The sequence below is a fragment of the Hemiscyllium ocellatum genome, chromosome 28 (assembly GCF_020745735.1).
Source record: "Hemiscyllium ocellatum isolate sHemOce1 chromosome 28, sHemOce1.pat.X.cur, whole genome shotgun sequence".
Lineage (NCBI taxonomy): Eukaryota > Metazoa > Chordata > Chondrichthyes > Orectolobiformes > Hemiscylliidae > Hemiscyllium > Hemiscyllium ocellatum.
Genome location: NC_083428.1, coordinates 39,526,062 through 39,546,619, shown reverse-complemented (window position 1 = coordinate 39,546,619; position 20,558 = coordinate 39,526,062). Strand labels below are relative to the sequence as shown.

The 20,558-nt window shown below is 44.4% G+C and overlaps 1 protein-coding gene and 1 non-coding gene across 5 annotated transcripts in view; both read left to right on the top strand.

Annotated features, from left to right (window-relative positions):
• Positions 1–499: 499 nt before the first annotated feature.
• Positions 500–20,558, top strand: part of kdm4b (lysine (K)-specific demethylase 4B) — a 509,300-nt gene continuing 489,241 nt past the window's right edge. For 2 of the 4 annotated variants that reach the window (XM_060846207.1, XM_060846206.1), the window contains exon 1: positions 506–675. The gene's annotated coding sequence lies outside the window, so the exon portion shown is untranslated. Of the gene's footprint in view, positions 676–20,558 lie in introns of all 4 variants that reach the window. The other 2 variants (XM_060846209.1, XM_060846205.1) reach the window with 2 other exon arrangements.
• Positions 9,908–10,012, top strand: LOC132829255 (U6 spliceosomal RNA). The gene has a single exon (XR_009646228.1). It is a non-coding gene; the product is annotated as a U6 spliceosomal RNA (small nuclear RNA).

Sequence of the window (20,558 nt, the reverse complement as noted above, 5' to 3'; positions counted from 1 at the left end):
TCCTCAAATGTTGCCAAGCTCTCCCCTCCACCAATGGCAGCAGCTGGGAGGCGGGCCTTGGCTCATCGGCGAAATAATATTTTGCCGTAATGTCTGTGGTGCCCCTTTACTCAGTGTGACAAGACCAGGCATTTCCCAGGAAAGCAAACAAGGACACTTTGAAAATTCCGTCATTAGAATAAGGGTTCCGCGCTGTGGTTATTGCAGGGGTTTGAACGCACCTATCCCGGGGGGGTGCTGGGGGAGGGGGGTAAATTGCGGCGCTACTTTCACAGGGCGCACTGGTTTGCCAGCCGCGCAGGGACCGCTTTTATCACGTAGGCGCCGCGCTTCGCAACCAAGCCTGATAACCGGAAGCGCCTCCGCAGGGGGCGGGTACGCCCTGGTCACGGTTGGCGTGACGTCCACCCAATCGTCAGCGGTCACTCTCCGCCAATCACTCAACACAACCAATAGGAGAAGGCGACATGGCCGGGCGTTTGTCATTAGGTTAGGTTGTCTCTGAGTTTTTTTTTCCCTTCTCCCCTCCCCCGTTTATTATCTTTTGCGCTTCAGTGAATCTATTCCTTAGCCCGACCTCCAACCCCCCCACCACCGTTGTTCCTAAAATCTTTACCTTTCAGCCGGGTGAGCAGTTTGCTGTCGGAGTGAGTGGTCAGCTGGCCTCTGTTGCCGGTGAGTAACGGCCGGGAGCGGCCTTTCGAGTTGTGGGCACCCGGTTAGTTGGCGGGGCGGCGAAGGGTCAAGGCCCAGGCCCAGGCCGAGGGGCAGTCACTCAGAGACAGTGTCACTGACCGTCAGGGGGATGGGGGGTATGCTGCTTTTATTTTGTACGCCCCGCATTATGTCTTTAATCATCAGCCTCTTATTTAATAGAGGAAATGGGGGTAGGTTTGGTGCAGGGTGTCCTTCTGCCTCCCTCACTATCCTCTCCTCAAGAGGAGGTGCTGTATCAAATGGGAATCTGGGGCAAAAAACAGTTCGCATTGAGGGTCTGTGCTTAACCAAAAGGATAAGCTTCCCTCAGCCTTTCAGATTTTTTTATCTCTGCAGTCTGGAGGCTGCCTTCCTCCATTCCTGATGAAGGGCTTTTGCCCGAAACGTCGATTTTCCTGCTCCTCGGATGCTGCCTGACTTACTGTGCTTTTCCAGCACCACTCTGGTCTAAACTTTCAGATTTTGGGCGAGGGGTGTACATCAAAAACTCTAAATGGTCCTTTTTTTTCAAATTTTAGCAATCAGTTTGTTTTTCGAATGTGTTTTGATCGTGTAAGTTTCCCAGTTAAGTCTTTTGTCTTTTAACTTCTCTGGTGTAATTGGCCGTCATGCTCCCAGCAAGGAAGGGTGATCAGAAAGAATCATCCAGATTTTATATCATTATCGCTTGCATAAGCCAAAGCTGTTACACCCCGAATTATTGTTTTTTCTTTCTTTATGTTACTTGAAGCTGATGGCAGTCCAACATTGGCTCCTGCCTGAATACTAATCAGAGTGAAATAAAAACAAGTGGGTAGGAGAGAGATTGTGGTGGCATGGTAACCTGAATTTAGGAAGATTTTGAATAAAGATAACAAACTGAGAAATGGAAGTCCCGAGTGCCTATATTTGTTAACTGAACAGCTTACATAAAATGAGAGGTATGGATGAGTATTACATGTAAATGTCAGTTCTAAACTTGTGAAATTGGTATGCATGTAAATTGCATGTCTCTTATTCCTACTGATAAGTTTGTTCCTGATCAAAGATCCAAGTGCAGATGTGCTCTGCTAGAGTTCTGAGAATTTGTAGATGTGATGTCCAATTGTAATTGTTTGAAATGGAAGGTGGGTTAGTTTCTGCGTAAAATGTGAGCTGAATATAGTTAGGAGCATATTGCAATTTAAACTATAAAATTGTGAAAGTTGTATCTGCTGTAATGTGGAAATTAGTGTTAAATGTGAAAGTTAGTGAAAATTTTCACTAACTGTCGCTAAAAGATTATAGTACAGAGAAGACCATTCTGTGTATATGTTGGCTCCCTGTGAGAGCTGGTCTGACTCTTTTGCCTTTTCTCCAAAGCTGTGCAAACATTTCCATTTTTGTTTGAAAGGCTACCATTGAAATTGATTCCTGTGTATTAATGACAGATTTTAGTCACCTGTGTACAGTTATTTTTTTTCCCTTTAATTTTTTTGCCATTTAACTTAAATTGGTGTCCTTCAGCCATCTGCTAATGGGAACAGTTTTTCCCTATTTACTGTCTAGAAACATATTGATTTGGTGTCTGTTAAATGCATCCTTTCTTGTCTGTTTTGCCTTACTCTCTCTCTCTTTTGTCTTATGGGAAGCTCTGGCTTTGTTTGTCCTATCTTTGCCCCTCATGGGAATGTAACTCAATTGTACCTGAACCAACTCTTCAGAAACAACCTTTACAGCTCTGTCTCCTAATCTTTGCTGAACATTTTTTGTTTGGGAATATTTAATAGTCTTACTCTTTTGTTAGTTTTCTGAACTAGGATTCCATTATTGCCACAACATATTCCCACCTGACTGCGTAGTTGGAACTCGGCAGACTTATTCACTACACTCTTTATTCACATACATGCATTGTTAACGTAATTAAACTATTTTGCACTTGCTTTTCTCCTAGCAATCTTAGCATTACTTACTCTAGTGTTATTTGTCTCTTCCAATTCATTGTAACATTGAGGAAAGCAAGGTGTACATTCAAGTTCTCATCCCCCTTCCCCAATTAAGTTAGTTTAAACCCTTACTATTAGTAGTGACCGAAAAGACTTTGGTTCTGACTGTGTTCTGGTTAAATCTGTCTAGCCTCAACCAGCTTCAGCACCCTTTGAAATGGTTCCAATGTCCCAGGAATTGAAAAGCTCTCCCTGAGCATGTTGTCTTAAAACGTACATTAATTTGCTCTGTCGTCCTGTCTTTCTGCTTCTGAGCCTGCAGTACCAAGAGTCATTCAGACATCAACGTATGTACTGCTTATAGTGCTACTTCTTAAAATCTGCCTGCAAGATCCCAAGCTTTGTTCCATCTAAGCTGTTGGTGTCTTGAGCACTCCTGTTCACCACTTCTTCCCTTCCTCCTCAAGACTTGAGCTCTGCAATCTAGTTATGTCCTTGACCCTGGCACTCGTGAATTGACAGTGTGGTGCTGGAAAAGCACAGCAGATCAGGCAGCATCCGAGAGGCAGGAGATCGAGTTTCGGGCATAAGCCCTCCATCGGGAACCTGGCACCAGTGAACCAACGTACTGCCTGACTTTGCTGCAGAAATGCCTTTAGTTCTCCTAATTGTAGATTTTGCAATTGCTGTTGCTTTTCCAATCTTCCTGCTGTTTCCCTGTACAGTTGAGCGATTTGGGATTGTTGTTGTCACTGGGGTTTCTATTCAGTGTAATTATGACCTTTTGAGACATCTTATGCTGCGAAATTTGAGCTGTGAGCAAATGCCCGACAATGCAATTATACATTTTATCTTCACGTGTTCTTCGAACCTTTTTAGTGCTGAGTTGGGTAGTGATGAGAGCAACATATGCAATGACTTGTGCAATAAAAGGTGGGTGTTATTACATTAATGTACATTTGACTAAACTTAGATTTTATTCCCCATACAATATTAGTGGTAATATGTTCAATATGTATGGCATGAACACTTGAGCTAATACCCCTGTGAATAGTGTGCCATTGGGATTTAAAACTCAGATTTGCCAACAGTAGTGGGATTCTAAATTTGTAATCTCTCCCTAATCTGTTGTTAGGAAATTGCCATGCAGCAGCCAATGAAAGACAATTAGGTTATTCCAGTGCTGCATTGATTTTAAAAATGCTAACCAGTGTCAAAGTACCTACTTTTCCTCTCTGAATATTATTAGAAACTCTATGGAAGGAAAGTTTGTTGTAGGGCAGTTAGTGGTGATGTGGGTGGGTACTGCTTGTGCCAAAACATTTTTATATGGCCACTTATTCAGGTAATTGCTATATTTTGTTGCCCTTTTTCCATCTGAGCATCTGTTGTGAACATGCTGGTAATTGGGTAGATTTCCAAGTATTACTAGTTGAAAACAGAAAATGCAGGAAGTCACAGCAGGTCAGACAGCATGCATAGAAAGAGAGCAAGCTAACCTTTTGAGGCTAATGACTCTTTCAGAACTGACATGAAGTGTGTGGGGGGATGACATTTATGCAATAATTGGGGGGGGGGGGGGGGGGGGGAGAAAGTTCAGATTGTGGTTGGAATTCCATTCCTTCAGCTTTTCAGCTTTACCTTGTGTTCTCTGTCACCATGTCCTCTTCTGCTCTCTTCACCCCCCCCACCCCCCCCACTTTCTCTCTGACTGTCTGATCTTTCCAGTTTAGAGATGAAAAGTACTGCAGATGCTGGAATCCAAAATACACAGGCAGGAGGCTGGAACAACACAGCAAGCCAGGCAGCATCAGGAGGTGGCAAAGTCTAAGTTTCAGGCGTAACCCTTCTTCAGGGCTCGGTAGGTGTAGAGGGAGCTGCAGATAAAGGGGGTGGTAGCAGCAGGTTGAAGACCGAAACAGGGAATATATTACAGGGAACAACGAAATGGCAGAAGAATTGAATTGGTACTTCAGATCTGTGTTCCCTGGGGAAGACACAAGCAATTTCCCTGAGGTAACAGTGGCTGAAGGACCTGAACTGAAGGGAATTTATATTTGCCAGGAATTGGTGTAGGAGATACTGATAGGTCTGAAGGTTGATTAGTCCCCGCGGCCTGATGGTATACATCCCAGGGTACTGAAGGAGGTGGCTCGAGAAATCGTGGATGCGTTGGTGATTATTTTCCAGAGTTCGATAGATTCCGGATCAGTTCCTGCGGGTTGGAGGGTGGCTAATGTTATACCACTTTTCTTAAGAAAGGTGGGAGAGAGAAAGCAGGAAATTATAGACCAGTTAGTCTGACCTCAGTGGTGGGAAAGATGCTGGAATCTATTATAAAGGACGAAATTACGACACATCTGGATAGTAGTAACAGGATAGGACAGAGTCAGCATGGATTTATGAAGGGGAAATCATGCTTGACTAATCTTCTGGAATTTTTTGAGGATGTAACTCTGAAGATGGACGAGGGAGATCCAGTAGATGTAGTGTTCCTGGACTTTCAGAAAGCTTTTGATAAAGTCCCACATAGGAGGTTAGTGAGCAAAATTAGGGCGCATGGTATTGAGGGTAAAGTACTAACTTGGATTGAAAGTTGGTTGGCTGATAGAAAACAAAGAATAGTGATAAATGGCTCCATTTCAGAATAGCAGGCAGTGACCAATGGATACTGCAGGGATTCGTGCTGGGACCGCAGTTTTTTTACAATATATGTTAATGATATAGAAGATGGTATTAGTAATAACATTAGCAAATTTGCTGATGATACTAAGCTGGGTGGCAGGGTGAAATGTGATGAGGATGTTAGGAGATTACAGGGTGACCTGGACAAGTTAGGTGAGTGGGCAGATGCAGTTTTTAATGTGGATAAATGTATGGTTATCCACTTTGGTGGCAAGAACAGGAAGGCAGATTACTACCTCAATGGAATCAATTTAGGTAAAGGAACAGTACAGAGAGATCTGGGTGTTCTTGTACACCAGTCAATGAAGGTAAGCATGCAGGTACAGCAGGTAGTGAAGAAGGTTAATAGCATGCTGGCCTTCATAATGAGAGGGATTGAATTTAGAAGCAAAGAGATGCTTCTGCAGCTGTACAGGGCCCTGGTGAGACCACACCTGGAGTGCTGTGTGCCGTTCTGGTCTCCAAATTTGAGGAAAGACATTCTGGCTGTTGAGGGAGTGCAGCGGAGGTTCACGAGCTCAATTCCTGGAATGGCGGGATTACCTTACACTGAAATACTGAAGCGACTGGGCTTGTATATCCTTAAGTTTAGAAGACTGGTTGAGACATATAAGATTATGAAAGGATTGGACACTCTGGCAGCAGGAAACATGTTCCACTGATGGGTGAGTGCTGAACCAGAGGTCACAGCATAAAAATACAGGGTAGACCATTTCGGACAGAGATGAGGAGAAACTTCTTCACCCAGAGAGTGGTGGCTGTGTGGAATGCTCTGCCCCAGAGGGCAGTGGAGGCCCAGTCTCTGGATTCATTTAAGAAAGAGTTGGATAGAGCTCTCAAGGATTGTGGAATTAAGGATTATGGAGATAAGGCAGGACCAGGATACTGATTAAGGATGATCAGCCATGATCATATTGAATGGCGGTACAGGCTCGAAGGGCAGAATGGCCTACTCCTGCATTTATTGTCTATTGTGGCGAAGTGAGGATAGGTGAAGACGGGGGATATGACCTGGTTGTTTTATGGAAGGAATCCTCTGCTTGGGCAGCCTACAGCTGGAGGACTCAACATTAAGTTCTCCAATTTCTAATAACCTCCCTTCCCAGCCCCTTCCCCTCCCTTCCACCTCCTCCCTGCCATCAACCGGATTCATTCCTCCCATTGACCAACCATGCTGTATCCTCTACCTGTCTTCACTTATTCCCACTTCACCACCCTGCTCCCACCACCCCCTTTATCTGATGCTCCCCCTCCGCCCCCAGCTCTGAAGAAGGGTTACACCCAAACGTCAACTTCTCCACTCCTTGTTTGCTGTGTTCTTCCAGCCTCCTGCCTGATCTTTCCAGTTTGGCAGTTAGATGTGCCATTGTTCTGCCATTCTGACATAATAATTACTTAATTGCACTATCAACACCCTTTCTCCACCATCAATCTGCTTCCTCCACACTTCACTCCAGCTCTGATGTTGAGTATTCTAAACTCAATGCTTGCTCTCTCCTTGGATGCTGCCTGACCCACTGTGATTTCCAGCAACTGCAGAAATTTGCTCCTTTGATTTTTAGTTTGGCTGATTATAAAATGTTCTCAAAAAAATTGTTAATGGAAACAGGCCCTTCGGCCCAACAAGTCAGCACCAGCCCTTCAAAGAGCAACCCACCCAGACCCGTTTCCACACCCCTATATTTACCCTGACTAATGCACCTAACACTATAGGAAATTTAGCATGGCCAATTCACTTAACCTGCACACCTTATGGATTATGGGAAGAAACCAGAGGAAACCCACGTAGACGGGGAGAATGTGCAAACTCCACATAGACTGTCGCCTGAGGCTAAAATTGAACCCAGGTCCGTGATGCTGTGAGGCAGCAGTGCTAACCACTGAGCTACTGTGTGCCACCCCTTTAAATTTATCTAGAGACTATCAGAAATTATAAATTAATCCGAAAATGTGACTTATAATGTGAGATAAGGTGCTGTACTCCATTAACACTTCACAATGAAAGTGAATCATTGGACGACTGACATTCGGGCACAGTGGGAAAGGGTAATGTTAAGCTGGACCTTAGTGATAGGATGACAGACGAGAGATTCTGTGGCCATAAATGGGAATCCCAAATGGTGCCTTGCCTCCCGGATGCCAGGTTCCAGGATGCCTTGGAGTGGCTGCAGAATGTTCTCTAGGGGGAGTCAGTGTTGTGCTGGAAAAGCACAGTCAGGTAACATCAGAGGAGCAGGAGAGTTGACGTTTCGGGTGTAAGCCCTTAGGAATGAGGAATTTCCCTTTATTCCTGGTGAAGAGCTTCATCAGCACAATACTCTTAGATTATGATCTCCAGCATCTGTAGTCCTCACTTTCTCCTAGTTTTTAAGGGGTCATTGTGTGTTGGCACAAATGACATAGGGGTGTGGACCTGTGGAGTGGTGCTAGAGAGCTACGAAAGATGTTTCAAGTCCAGGACCCCCACAGTGGTCATTTCCATATACTTCCAGTGCCATGTGCTAGTGAAGGTAAGAAAAGTAGGATATGGTAGATAAATGCGCAGCTAAAGAACTGGCACAGGGGACAGTTATTTGGACTTTTAGAACACTTGGATCTTTTCTGGGGCAGAGGTGACCTGTACAAGAGGGACAGATTACATCTGAGTTGGAGGGAGTCCAATGTCTTGGTGGCCAGGTTTGATAATGCAAATTAATCGGAAAATGTGACTTATAATGTGAGATAAGTTGCTGTACTCCAGAGAGGGTTTAATCTGATTACAGGGTGGTGGGTTGATCGTCAGCATGGAGGCAAGTACGATGTTGGAAGGAAATGCAGTAATCAGAAATAGTAAAGTGAAGGTCAGGCTGGAACATGACAGGGAGCAAGGAATGCCTGTTGGATTAAATTACATCTATTTCAATGCAAGAGGTATGACAGGTAAGGCTGATGAGTTCAGGCTGTGGAGAGGTATGCAGGATTGGGATATTATGGCCAATCCAGAAACATAGAACATAGAAAAATACAGCGCAGTACAGGTCCTTCGGCCCTCGATGTTGCGCCGACCAAAGCCTACCTAACCTACACTAGCCCAATAACCTCCATATGCTTATCCAATGCCCGCTTAAATGACCATAAAGAGGGAGAGTCCACCACTGCTACTGGCAGGGCATTCCATGAAATCACAACCCGCTGAGTAAAGAATCTACCCCGAACATTTGTCCTATACCTACCACCCCTTAATTTAAAGCTGTGTCCCCTAGTAACAGCTGACTCCATTAGCGGAAAAAGGTTCTCACTGTCAACCCTATCTAAACCCCTAATCATCTTGTACACCTCTATCAAATCTCCCCTAAACCTTCTTTTCTCCAATGAGAACAGCCCCAAGTGCCTCAGCCTTTCCTCATACGATCTTCCTACCATGCCAGGCAACATCCTGGTAAACCTCCTCTGCACTCATTCCAATGCCTCCACATCCTTCCTATAGTATGGCGACCAAAACTGCACACAATACTCCAGATGAGGCCACACCAGAGTCTTATACAACTGCAACATGACCTCAGGACTCTGGAACTCAATTCCTCTACCAATAAAGCCCAGTACAGTATATGCCTTCTTCACAGCACTGGCTAAGGGAGGTACAGGTGCTTTAGGCAGGACAGAGTTGGTCAAAAGAAAGAAGAGGGAGTAAGCTTTTGATTAAGATGACTATTACAGTAATAATCAAATGAAGTAACTGTAGAATTATCTAGTGAGACTTTGTAGGTGGAGTTAACAAGTTAAGGGGATGGTGATATTATTGGGGTTGTACAATAGGCCCCCAAATAGTCAATGGGAGTTAGTGAAACAAATATGCATGGAGTTTGGGGAGAGTTGCAGATTCAATGGGATTGTCATAGTAGGGGTTTTTAATTTTTCTAACATAGACTGGGACTGCCAAAGCATTAAAGGCTTAGATGGGGTGGAATTTAAGTGCGTTCAGGAAAGTTTCCTCAAGCAGTATGTAGAGGGTCCTGCTTGGGAAGGGGCAAAGCTCTAACTACTCTTGGGAAATAGGGCAGGACAGGTGACTGTGGTGACACTGGGGGAGCACTTTGGCACCAGTGACCATAGATCTAGTAATTTTAAAATAGTTATGGAAAGGGACAAAATTGGACCACAGGTTCATGTTCTAAACTGGGGCAAGACAAATTTTGATGGAATAAGGCAGGACCTTGCAGGGTTGGTTAGAGTAGCTTGTTGGCAAAGGTATCTGACAAGTTGAAGGCCTTTTAAAAGGGAGATAGCTAAAGTACAAAGTTTATACCTTCCTGTGAAATTAAAAGGCAAGGTTGACAAAAATAGGGAACCGTGATTGATGAGAGATATTGAGGCTTTAACTAGAAAAAAGGAGGTATGGCTCAAATACAGGCGGCTGGGATTAAAGGAATCCCTGGAGGTATATAGATACACAGGAGTTTACTGAAGAAGCCCTGTACCATGCTGTACTGTTCTATGTTTGAAGGAAATCAGGAGGGTGGAAAGGGGGCATGAAATAGCCTTGGCTGAGAAGATTTGGGTGAATCCAAAGAGGTATTTTAAAAGGAAAAAGAATAACTAGAGAGAGAATAGGACCTGAGAATGTGCTCACTTCGGCAACACATATGCTAAAATTGGAACGATACAGAGAAGATGAGCATGGCCTCTGCAAGGATGTCACGCAAATTCGTGAAGCGTTCCATATTTTTTTGGGGCGGCACGGTGGCTCAGTGATTAGCACTGCTGCCTCACAGCGCCAGGGACCCGGGTTCAATTCCCACCACAGGCAACCTTCTGTGTGGAGTTTGCACATTCTCCCCGTGTCTGCATGGGTTTCCTCTGGGTGTTCCGGTTTCCTCCCACAGTCCAAAAATGTGCAGGCTAGGTGAATTGGCCATGCTAAATTGCCCATAGTGTTAGGCTCATTAGTCAGGGGTAAATGTAGGGGAATGGGTCTGGGTGGGTTGTTCTTTGGAGGGTCTGTGTGGATTTGTTGGGCTGAAGGGCCTGTTTCCACACTGTAGTGAATCTAATCTAATTTAAAAGTGTTGGAACAGCACAGCAAATCAGGCAGCATCCGAGGAGAAGAATCAATGTTTCTGTCAAGTTGTGCCAGAAATGTCGATTTTCCTACTCCTCGGATGCTGCCTGACCGGCTGTGCTTTTTCAATGCCACACTTGTGACTCTGACCTCCAGCTTCTGCAATCCTCACTTTCTCTTAGAGAATAGGACCTCTCAGGGACTGAAGTGGACATGTATGTGTAGACCCACAGGAGGTGCGCAAGGTTCTCAATGAATATTTCTTCTGTATTTACTGTTGGAAAAAGACATGAAGCCTTAAGAACTTGGGGGAAGTTAGTGGTCGTATCTTGGGGACAGTCCATCTCTCAGAGGTGGTGTTGGATTTATTCGATTCATCCACTTTCATATATTCTTTCATATATTCTAATAAATGAAAGATTATTAGAATATATGGTCTAATTCTAGACCAGATATATCCAAGAGGCTAGGGAAGAAATTGTGGGGGGCCCCCGGTTGATATGTTTGCATCATTGTCAGCCATGGGTGAGGTCCCAGAAGACTGGAGGGTAGTGATTCTTTCAAGCCCTTATTCAAGAAGGGCTGCAAAGAAAAAAGCAGGAAACTAAATACCAGGAAGCCAAACATTCTGATACGTATGTTATCATAGAATCCCTACAGTGTGGAAACAGGTCATTTGGCCCAACAGGTCCACACCGACCCTCCGGAGTAACCCACCCAGACCCATTCCCCTACCCTATTATCCTATATTTACCCCTGACTAATGCACCTACACATCCCTGAACACTGTAGGCATCTGATAGTCATAGAGAAATACAGCATGGAACAGACCCATCGGTCCAACCCGTCTATCCCGCCCAGATATTCTAACCTAATCGAGTCCCATTTGCCAGCACTTATAACCCTTTTGTATTCATATACCCCTCCAGATGCCTTTCAAATGATGCAATTGTACCATCCTCCACTTCCTCTGGCAGCTCATTCTGTACAAGCAGCACCCTCATGCGTGCAGTTGCCCCTTAGGTCCCTTTTGCAACTTTCCCCTGTCGCCCTTAACCTATACCCTCTAGTTCTCGACGACGACTCCTCCACACCTCTCTCTCTCTCCCCCCCCCCCCCCCCACCCCCCAGCCTGGCGGAAACCCACGCAGACACAGGGCGAATGTGCAACCTTCACACAGACTGGAATTGAATCTGGGTCCCTGGTGCTGTAATGTAGCAGTGCCAATCATAGCCACCATGCTGCCCCAAGTTACTTGAGAAGATTCTGAGAGTTAAGATATACTTGCTGTTGTGGTTCTGTTCGCCGAGCTGGGAATTTGTGTTGCAGACATTTCGTCCCCCGTCTAGGTGACATCCTCAGTGCTTGGGAGCCTCCTGTGAAGCGCTTCTGTGATATTTCTTTCGGCGTTTATAGTGGTTTGTCTCTGCTGTTTCCAGTTGTCAGTTCTACCTGTCTGCTGCAGTGGCCGGATATTGGGTCCAGGTCAATGTGTTTGTTAGAATCTGTGGATGAGTGCCATGCCTCTGGGAATTCCCTGGCTCTTCTCTGTTTGGCTTGTCCTGTAATAGTAGTGTTGTCCCAGTCGAACTCGTGTTGCTTGCCATTTGCGTGTGTGGCTACTAAGGATAGCTGGTTATGTCGTTTCGTGGCTAGTTGGTGTTCATAGATACGGATCGTTAGCTGTCTTCCTGTTTGTCCTATGTAGTGTTTTGTGCCGTCCCTGTATGGGATTTTGTACACTACATTGGTTTTGCTCATGCTGGGTATCGGGTCCTTCGTTCTGGTGAGTTGTTGTCTGAGAGTGGCTGTTGGTTTGTGTGCTGTTATGAGTCCTAGTGGTCAGAGTAGTCTGGCTGTCAGTTCAGAAATGCTCTTTATGTATGGCAACGTGGCCATTCCTTGGGTTGTGGCATGTCCTCGTTCCGTTGTCTTTCTCTTGGGCATCTGTTGATGAGATTGCGGGGGTATCCGTTTTTGCAAATACATTGTATAGGTGTTGTTCTCCCTCTTTTTGCAGTTCTGGTGTGCTGCAGTATGTTGTGGCCCTTTTTGAACAGTGTCTTGATGCAACTTATTTTGTGTGTGTTGGGGTGGTTGCTTTCGTAGTTCAGGTGTGTGTGTGTTGCTTCCCTGTATACCTTAGTGGTGAATTTTCCGTTCGGTGTTCTCTGTACCATCACGTCTAGGAATGGGAGTTGGTTGTTCTTTTCTTCCTCTCTAGTGAATCGGATTCCTGTGAGTGTGGCGTTGATAATCCGGTATGTGTTTTCTATTTGTGGTGGTAATGATTACAAAGGTGTCACCTGCATATCTGACCCAGAGTTTGGGTTGAACAAACCACTATAAATGCCGGAGGAAACATCACAGAAGCGCTTCACAGGAGGCTCCCAAGCACTGAGGATGTTACTTAGACGGGGGACGAAACGTCTGCAACACAAATTCCCAGCTCGGCAAACAGAACCACAGCAACGAGCACCTGAGCTACAAATCTTCTCACAAACTTTGAAGATATACTTGAATTTGGGAAGACAGCATTTGATTAGGAATAGTCAGCATCATTTTGTGCGTGGATGATCATGCCTCACAGGTTTGGTAGAGTTCTTTGATGAAGTGACCAGGAAGGTTGATGAGGGCATGGTAGTTGATTCAGTCTACATAATCTCAAGCCTTACTGAGATCTAAGTTCCACATCATAGGCTGCTCTGGAAGGTTAGATTGCATGGCATCCAGGGGGAATTGGAAACACAGTTGGCTTGATGATAGGAAGGATGGTAATAGTGCAAGAATAATTGTTGGACTAGAGACCTGTGACTAGTGGATCAGGGCTTCATGGATCAGTGCTAGCCCTTTACTGTTCGTTACGTATATCCGTGATTTGGATGAGAATGTACAAGGCATGGTTAGGATGTTTGCTGATGGCACTAAAATAGGCAGTGTTGTAAACAGTGAGGAAGGTTATCAGAAATTGCAGCAGGACCTTGATCAGTTGGGGAGATGGGCTGAAAAATGCAAATGGAGTTTAATATAGACAAGTGTGAGGTCTTTCATTTTGGAACGTCAAGTCGAATTTCACGGTGAATGGTAGGGCCTTAAGGAGTGTAGTGGAACGGAGGGACCTTTTGTGTTCAAGTGCAAGTAGAGTCACAGGCAGGGCATTGAGGAAGAAGCCCTTTGGCACACTGACCTTCTTCAGTCAGGGCTTGGAGTATAGAAGTTGGGAAGTTATATTGCAGTTGTACTGGATGTTGGAGAGGCCACACTTGGAATGTGTGCTTGGTTTTTGGTCACCTTGCTACGAGGAAGGACGTTATTAAATTGGAAGTAATTTACAATGATGTTTCCAGGACTCAGACCCTTGAGTTATAGGAAGAGGCTGGATAAGTGAGAACTTTTTTCCTTTAGAACATAGACTGGGGGAGGGATCTTGTGGAAGATCATGAGACGTGTGGATAGGGTAAATGCACTCAGTCTTTTTCCCAGGGTTAGGGAATTGCAGCCTAGACTTCAGTTTAAGGTTAGAGAGGAAAGAATAAAAGTGAACCTGGGGGGGCAACTTTTTATTTTTAGAGGGCAGTACACATATGGAATGAGTTTGGTACATTAACAACATTTTGAAAGGCATTTGGATAACTACATGGATAGGAAAGGTTTAGGAAGATAATGGGAAATGGAGTTAGCGTTGATGGACATCTTGGTAGGCATGGACCAGTTTGGACCAAAGGGTCTGTCTCTCTGCTGAAGGACTGTGTCTCTGGAACTTTTGTTCAGCCCTGGTTTTGAGTTTGCAAGGAGATGAAAATGATGACTATAGAAATATTTTACACAATATGGTAAAATTCTATACAATACAACTCTATTTTTGTTCATGACAGGTGTCCTTTATTCTTTACTCTTTTGTTTAATAAGACTATCACTTTGAAGGAAAGATTTTATTCAAGCTCAGCCTTGATTCCTATTTGAAACTGCTGCTAACACAATATGTGGCTATGTAACATGTGATACACCATCATACAGACCTGAAAGGTGCCAGGTTTAACCCTTTTCAGTTAGTGGTAGGGCTGACTTCACATCTAAGGGCTAGTGAAAAGAAAAATCAACAAGTCTTATTTCTGATAGTTAACCAATGACACTTGCTGAGGCTTTGGATCTGTCAATGTTAGGGGAAGGCCTGTGCTTAATTTCGGATAGCATTATGCTTTATAAATTACTTAGTTTAACAGCACCTTTTAAATGTGGGAAGTCATTGTAGGGTACACAATTACTGTAATTAGACTAACATTGACCTTCCCAAAGTGGTCTGAGGAGAGAAGATAAATTTGCTTGGTGATCTGTTTTAAGCTGTACTTGAGGGGGGAAGAGAGCAGCTAGTTTTTGGGAGAGAATTCCAGAGCTTTGAGCCCATGTACCTGAAAGCCCAATTGGCTGGAGGGTGGGCAGCAGGGGAAGCTGAACTTTTGGAAGGTTGTAAAGCTTGAAGTTAAAGCTTGGGAAGGGAGAGACAATAAAAATGTTTGAACTTAGGCAATAGAACTTTAAAATAAAATGTTTAAGGAGCAGGGGCCAATGTAAGACCACAAACACAAGAATAATTGGTGAACAGAAGTTTGTACAAGGATATAAAAATGGATTTCAGAATGAGCTTAAGTTTATGGAGGCTGACCAGGAAAGCATTAGGATAGTTGAGTAGAGAATGATAGTTGAACGTTCCATCAGAAATAGACTTAAGGCAGACTGTGTATATTGGTGGAAGCAGATAGTCCTTGAGATAAACAAGTTATGTTGAAAGCTCAATGGAGGTTGAGAATAATTGATTAATTCTTGCAACAGTACCATCAAACTCACTCCATTCTCTGGTCAAAGGAACTCAGTTGTGACGGGGGAGGGGGTGGAAAATAGTAAAGTCGCCATAGAATTATCAGATCCGAGGGCTTCAATCACCTGAGCCGTCTTCCATTTCATCTGGAAGCCTAAGATAGATTGGGTCTGTAGGGATTTCATGTCCAAAACTCTGGATAAGTGGAGGAACAATGTAACCAATGTTGCCCTCATCCTGATGGCCACCTTTCTGTGTGGCTGCAACAAGCTGCGCAAACCCTCCATATGCAAACACCAAGTGTCACTATGTGCTGAGGTTCTACTTGTCCCTGGTGTTGGGAAGGATGGGACTGGCCTCACTGCCACAGAACACTCCCAGTGGTTTGACTGTTCCGTTCCACCTGACCTTCACTGAAATTTGCAAAGCGAAATACCTTTTGGTCACCAGTCCATCAGGAAGTGGTCAGCGCACATAGTTGTTGAGACCCTGAGGGAATAGGAGTGGGTGGATCCTGTTGAGTGGTTTCCTGAGCAGACTGTCAAAGTCATTTGACAGAAAATGACTGGGAGGTGGTGAGGTCGTTGAGACTGTCACACATCTCCCTTCTGGAATGTGCCTCAGCAAAGGAATTCTGGAGTGGTTTGTGTCAAAGTCCATCACAAGCAGCCCTGTGACATAGGTGTCTGTGCTCTTCAGTCAATGTGCATCCTGGGGAACAGAGACAAAAATCAGCTGTGTCGAGAGGGCCATCAAGCTATTGAATGATGGTCTTTGGTCTGTCTGAAACATGTTGGTCTTCCAGAACAAGGAGTTGACCCTGATTGCTGCAGACTGGCACATTGCAAGGTCCAGGATTACGTGGTGAGGGATGTACTACAATTTGGGGCAGTTGCTGTCAAGGCACAGTGGAGAAAGACCACTGTCTCAGGTCTCCCTACTAAAGGTAATGAGTCAGCTCAGTTCTCAGACCAAAAATTCCTGATGAAGTTCTTATGCTCGAAACGTTGACTCTCCTGCTCCTCGGATGCTGCCTGTCCAGCTGTGCTTTTCCAGTGCCACACTTTTTGACTCTGATCTCCAGCATCTGCAGACATCACTTTCTCTGTTATTGGACTTTCTAGCACCTCAAATATATGTAAATATTTGTATTGTGTTTGTAAGAGCGGTCTTTGGTTTACTTGGGTACAGTCAATGCTTTGTTTATTCACTTGACATGCAATTGTACATAACCAAACAATGGTATTAGTCTTTCAATTACAAAATTGGAATAAGTTATAACTGCTGCTGTTCATGTTAATCAGCTTTCTTACAAATTGGATATCTTGTACTATGTTGCTATTGTCTTTGTTTTAATTCCTTGGCAGAGGCTGGAGAGAAGATATTTTAAACGTTGACACAACATTTGAGGGACCTTAGCTACGTGGCTAGATTGGAGAAATTTAGACTGATCTCTTCAGAGAAGGTTGAAGAGATAAATCCAAACTTTCCAATCTAGCCACGTAGCTAAGGTCCCTTGTCCCTGACCGTGCTTACATAGCCATCCCTGTAAATCTTTTCTGCCTCTTTTCTGCCATCTCGATTTCTCCTTATGTGGCTCGGTATTACTTACTTTCAGAACCCTGCTGTGAAAGGCCTTGGAATGTTGCATTATGTTCATTTCATAAAGTCAGGAAGTATGGGATACAGGGAGATTTGGCTATCTGGATTCAGAATTGGCTGGCTAACAGAAGGCAGAGTGTGGTTGTAGATGGAAAGTATTCTGCCTGAAGGACGATGTTGACTGGGGTCACGCAGGGCTCTGTTCTTGGGCCTCTGCTCTTTGTAGTTTTTATAAATGACTTGGATGAGGAGCTTGAGGGGTGGGTTAGTAAGTTTGCAGATAACACAAAGGTTGGAGGTGTCGTCGATAGTGTAGAGGGCTACTGCAGGTTGCAGGGCAACATAGGATGCAGAACTGGGCTGAGAAATGGCAGATGGAGTTCACTTTGGATAAATGCGAAGTGATACATTTTGGAAGATCGAACTCGAATGCTGAATACAGGATTAAAGACAGGATTCTTGGCAGTGTGGAGGAACAGAGGGATCTTGGTGTTCAAGTACATACATCGCTCAAAGTTGCCACCCAAGTGGATCAGGTTGTTAAGAACACATGTGGTGTTTTGGCTTTCATTAACAGGGGCATTGAGTTTAAGAGCTGCGAGGTTTTGCTCCAGTGCTATATTTCCCTTTTGAAACCACACTTGGAAGATTGTGTCCAGTTCTGGTCGCCCTACTATAGGAAAGATACAGAGGCTTTGGAGAGGGTGCAAAGAAGGTTTACCTGGATGCTGCCTGGACTGCTGGGCTTGCCTTTATAAAGAAAGGTTGAATAAGCTCTGACTTTTCTCTGGAGAGAAAGAGGAAGAGAGCAGACCTGATCGAGGTGTTTAAAATAATGAGAGGAATAGATAGAGTCAGTAGCCAGAGACTTTTCCCCAGGGTGGGATGACTGGTACGAGCAGTCATAGTTTGAAGATATTAGGAGGAAGGTATAAAGGAAACGTCAGAGGTAGGTTCTTTATGCAGAGAGTTGTGAATGCATGGAATGCGTTATCCGCTGTGGTGGTGGAAGCAGAGTCATTAGGGACGTTTAAACGACTGCTGGACATGCACATGGATAGCAGTGAGTTGAGTGGTGGGTAGGTTAAGTTGTTATATTTTACATTAGGATTAAATCTTGGCAAAACATCGTGGGCCAAAAGGCCTGTTTTGTGCTGTACTTTTCTATGTTCTATGTTAAGGCTGTCTGATAAATGTCAGTTGTTCTGCGCTCTGCTTTCAACCTTTTTACATCCGACCCCAATTGTGATGAGCAGTAATGGACACAATTTTCCAAATGAAGCCAAGTTTGTGTTGTATGAAGGTTCACCAGAACGCCCTTCCTTTACACTTTCATGGCTCTTTTCTGGCTTATTGTCCCTGTCATTATTACACCCTTTTACAATGTCACCATCCATCTTCAAGCATTTATGATACACCGTGTCCCTCTGCTCCTCTGTTTAGAATTATAACCTTTTATTTTATATTGGCCCTCACATTTCAGTTGAAAGAATATCACTTTGCACCTCCCTGTTCAATTTCAGCTGCCACATGTCCATTTATTCCAACAGCTTGTTACTACAGTCATGAAGTCTGTCACTATCGAGTTGACTGCTGGTCTTCATTGTCCTGTGAAAGGATATTTATCAAGTTACTATTGTGTTTAAGGGGTTTCCAACAGCTTGTTTCCTTATGATTTCTTTTTCACTCATGGAATAGGGGTGTCGTTGGCTGGGCTGGCACTAATTACCTGTCCCGCGCTGTTCTTGAGAAGGTGGTGGTCAGCTGCATTATTGAACCACTGTAGTCCACTTGCTGTAGGTGGATCCACAATGCTGTTAGGGAGGGGATGGAGTGGACGGGGTTGGAGGTCGCGCAACGCTAGGTTGTAGTCCAACAAGTTCATTTGAAATCACTAGCTTTCAGAGCACTGCCCCTTTGTCAAGTAAGGTGAAGAAAAGCACGCAGGCACAGAATTTATAGGCAGAGTGATCAAAAGATGTGGAGTGCCGATGGGCTGCATAACAAGTCTTTGCAGGTGATCAAAAGTGTTAGATGGTGTGAGTAAAGTGTCAACAACTGAATAGCTAGTGAAAGGGATAACCTATAATCTAATTGAGGTGGAGAGAGATAATTATAAAAAAATAAAAATAAGGTAGTGCTGGAGACAAATCTAATGGCTGGAATAACACAATGGGTCTAAGAGTTTCATGCCAAGGGTCTAACCAAAGAAACAAGTAATCAAAAACTACAAACTAATTAAAGTAGAGAGGTCATAACAAGTTATTAAGGTATCATGTCAAAACAGAATGGTGTGGAAGATTTTACAGATGTAGAACAGTATAGTGGGGTTACATGTACAGTTAGGGAGGGGAGTTGCAGGAATTTGATCCAGAGACACTGAAGGAATGGTGATATATTTCCAAGTCTATTGTTAATGGGTTCAAGGTTGGTGAGTGAGTTGGAGGGAAACCTACAGTGGATGGTGTTCCCATGTATCTGTATTTGTGTCCTTCTAGATGGAAGTGGTTGTGGGTTTGGAAGGAGCATGGGTGAGTTTCTGCAGTCTATCTTATATATGGTACACACTACTGCTACTGGGGGTGAACGTGGTGCCAATTAAGTGGGCTGCTTTCTTCTGGATTGTGCCATGCTGTGTTTTTGAATGTTTTTAAACCAGAAGTAGGCAGATATCTATAAGTAAGTTGGGAGGAAGGAAAGAATGTGAGTAGTTAATGATCTATGATATTATTGAATGGCAGAGCAGTCTGGAGTGAATGAATGGCCTGTTCCTAATGAGAATTTGCATGTTTTGTAAATATGGGTCGTTGGCCTGGCGCGCACACCTTTTTCAGAGACTAACAGTCCAGGTGGGAAGTACATGGACTGTTCTCCATTGGAATGCTCTACCTGCCCACTGTGTGTGTGTGTGTGTGTGTGTGTGTGTGAACGAACAAGAGGCTGGTCAGCTCTTTGAGGCCCCCACTCCAAGGTTAGCTTCTCCATCTTGGTTTGCCTGAGGACCACTCAATAAATCCAGACCCTGGAACCCATGAATACCGACAGCTTTTCCAACTTTACCTTCCTGAACCTGGAGCTGTAAAGAGCATTTGAAGAACGACAGTTGCTCCTTTCCGACCCATTACCCACATCTTCACCCGGCCCCAAGGCAGCGGTCAGTTGGTTTTGCTTCTCGGCTAGCCAGCTGTGGAGGCAGGCTGGGTTAGACACGTTGGGGGGGGGGGGGTTTGGCGCACACGAGATAAACCATCAGAACCACTGCTCCGGATCAGATGGAGCATGGATATTGCAAATAAGCTGAAGCAGTTTTAACTGTAGCACACTGATTCACACTGCTGCCTCACAGCACCAGTAACCCAGGTTGGATTCCAGCCTCAGGTGACTGTTTGCTTGGACTGACTTTGCACATTCTCCCCATGGGTTTCCTCCGGGGTGCTCTGATTTCTTCCCGCAGTCCAAACATGTGCACGTTAGGTGGATTGGCCATGTCAAATTGCCCCATAGTTTCCAGAATGTTCAGGTTAGATGTATTAGCCATGGGAAATGCAGGCTTACAGGGATAGAGTAGGGGGACTGGATTTGAGTGGGATGTTCTTCAGAGGGTTGGTATGGACTCAAGGGGCTGAATGGCTTATTTTCACATTGTAGGGTTTGTGTTTCTAACGCAGGCAGTCAATCCCATACCAGTAAATAATAATCGGGTTAGAGGCCCATCATAGATTTGTAGGTACATTTACGAAACAAAATCATTCAAAATAGTTTAATATTTTGAATACTGTTTGGATTTTGGCTTGT